A 3,298-nucleotide genomic window follows, 5' to 3' on the forward strand; every position below is an offset into this window, starting at 1 on the left:
CCTCCTGTGTAGAGTGAGCATTAGATGAGGGGAAACACAGTGTCTTTTGGTCCTAATGCTTTAGTGGTGACCCTGCTTAAGAGGCAAAGCTGGAAGGAGGAGCAGGAAAGAAGACCACGAGGAGCTCAGACGATGCAAACATCAGGCCCACGCTAACTGCAAAGTACTAACCTCAGGGAGGGCCTGGCTCTTCACTGACATGGGGCCTTCACACAGATAACAGTCATATTCACAGGGGCCCTTAATGAAGACCATTTAAACCCATAGGAATCTGGTCTGGATGAAAAGGGCCTCATTTTCTCTTGGTCTCCCCATTTTGTCACCACACAGGACCAGGAGCAGAGCCAGAGGAGGGATGCCATCAACAAGCAGTTTTAAAATTGAGTTTTGAGGGCTGGAGAGATGGCGTAGCGGTTAAGCACTTGCCTGTGAAGCCTAAGGACCCCGGTTCAAGGCTCAATTCCGCAGAACCCACATTAGCCAGATGCACAAAGGGGCACATGCATCTGGAGTTCAGTTGCAGTGGCTGGAGACCCTAGCATGCCCAAAACGAAAAAAAAAAAAAAATGATTTTTGAGTGTGGTGAGATTGCTTAGTGGTTAAGGCATTTGCCTGCAAATCCTAAGAACACAGGTTCAATTCTCTAATACCCATGTGCACCAGATGCACAGTGTCACGTGCGCCTAGAATTTGTTTCCAGTGGCTAGAGGCCCTGGTGTACCCATTCTTTCTCTCTCTGTGTCCCTGTGTCTCTCTATGTGCCTCTTTCTCTCTCACTCTCAAATAAATAAATAAATAAATACTTTTTAAAAATTTGAGTTTTAAATTTTCCCTTCAATTTCTGATAAGGCAGGGTCTCATATAGCCCAGTCTATCCTCATCCTTGCTATATAGCCACAGATGAACTTGAATATCTAATCCTTTCACCTCCACCTCCTAAGTTCTGTGACTTCAGGTGTGCACTATCACATCACCTCAATGTTTGTTTTTAAATGCTCATGTGTGGGCATGTGTGGGGGCATTAGTGTGTACATGTGCATGTATGTATATGGTTATGTGCGCATGCATGTGAATGTGGAGGTCATAGGACAACCTTGGGTGTTATTCCTTAGGCACTGTTCACCTTTCTTTGAGGCAGGGTTGATCACTGGTGTAGAAATTGCTAAGTACACTAGCCTTGTTGGCCAGCAAACTTGACTGCCTGACCCTCCTCCTCAGCTCTGGGATTACAAGTATGCACGACAATACCTGCCTTAAAAAATATTTATTTTGTGTGTGTGAGAGGCAGATAGAAAGAGAGAGAGAGGGAAAGAGAGAGAGAATGGGTATGTCATAACCTCTAGCCACTGCAAATGAACTCCAGACCCATGCACCATCTGGTGTATCTGGCCAACATGGGTACTGAGGAATCAAACCAGGCTCCTTGGGATTTACAGGCAAGCACCTTATCCACTAAGCCATCTCTCCAGCCCCTACCTGGCTTTTCTGATGTGGACTTTGGGGAATCACCCTCAGGACTTAATAATTATAAAGCAAACACTTTCCTGACTGAGCTTTTTCTCTAGCTCTGTTTTGTTCATTTTTAAAACTCAATCTCTTCTTTCATTTGCTCTATAACCTAGACCTTGGTGGCTTTAAAATAAAAATAATGTTTCTAATTACTTCACATTAGGCAAAACTAATGCTTTAGGTCCTGGGGCCTGTGTTATGGAAGATGCCTCCACTTCTGGGATTCAGGTTGGGAATGAATGGACATGCACCAAGACCGTCCACCAGGCCAATTTGACACGGTATTTCTACATGCAGGTGAGTCATGAACCTAGCTGTGGGGGGCGGGTGGGGGGGCGGGAGGTTAGGCTCTTACTCTAATTTCGGAACTACAGAAACATAGAGTGTATAATATACTTACCTAAGAAATCAGTACATCGAGAAATAAAATTTAAACACTCATGTGTGCATCTGGTACTTGTTAATTGTTCATTTTTCTCATGTATTCTATTTTACTTAAATGTACTGCTCCTCTGAGATCTTAGGGTTTCAGACATACCTGGCGCAGGGCCATGATCAAAGCTATAAAAAGCAAAACCTAACTTTCCCACAATGCGTTTGGTTTTTCAGAAGAATTGTTGCAAGCATCTGCCCAGTTCTGTGATTTCTTGCAGTGAGAGTGCTCTCAGGGGAAGATCAGTCCTGGCAGTAGCAAGGATGGTATCAGGCCTTTCCATCTCAGCTGCCTGGAGCTGTCTCCATGGGGTGGGGGGTAGGGTTGGACATTGTAACATTCACTACAGTTCAAAGCACACCATATGTCTCCAAATCTGGAAATACAATTTTTTTTATATTAAAGTCCTTTGACAATTTGAATAATGATTTTTTAATGTTGAAGGTATTTGTCATATGTGGTTAGTTATTCAGTAAGGCTGCTCATGGGGGAGGGGCTGTTAGAAGGGAAATGCTCTATACATGATCAGAGTGGGACATGTATTCTGGGGTGTCAGTGAAGTACATATGAGGCACCCCTCCTGGTGGCCATTTGCCCCCCTCCCCAACAAAATTCATGCTCATTAGCTGATCCCGCTCAATCTTGGGCCATTCATTAACCTGAGAAGATTGTATACCCACACGTGTGGGCTCGGGTCTGAGTGACCTATGGTCTGACTTGGTGTCCCAAACAGGAGGTGGCATTGCACATTCGCTTCTCAATCCATGGCTCAAGGAGTAGAGAAACAGGGTTAGTTCTCAGTGCCTTCATCGTCCTGGACTCTGGCCTTTCCTGAACCCCACTACCTCGCAGCCTCGCTTTCTGGAAGGAAGACATTCTTCCTGAAACCTACAGTAAGCTCCCTTCACATCTCAAGTCAGTTCCCACCGCCTTCTGTACTGAGTGCTGAAAACAGCGGTGGTGAGCAGTCTGCCGGGCCCGGGGGATGTCATAGCTCAGCTGGGGAGACAGGTGCAGACACACCTAGACCCAGAGATCTTCAAATGTTCTCACCACAATAAAAGTGACATTCCTGAGGCGATGGACACGTTAACTAGCTTGACTTAATTATTCCACTTGGTATTCATAAGTGACATTATTTCATGCCCCATAAGCTCATGTAAGAAAAGCCTGCATAACTAGCACAAATAAATAAAAATAAATGCTGTCGTATCTTCAACGTGGCATGCCCCACAATCACATCTTTCTCCTGCTTTCTTGGTTGCGTTCTTGCTAGCTGTTTTGTCGGGTCTGAAATGTCTGGCAGGAAGCAACACAATACCAAGCGTACGCAGACGCAGTCTCGCTTTGCAAGAA

Source organism: Jaculus jaculus, chromosome 9, assembly GCF_020740685.1.
Source record: "Jaculus jaculus isolate mJacJac1 chromosome 9, mJacJac1.mat.Y.cur, whole genome shotgun sequence".
NCBI lineage: Eukaryota > Metazoa > Chordata > Mammalia > Rodentia > Dipodidae > Jaculus > Jaculus jaculus.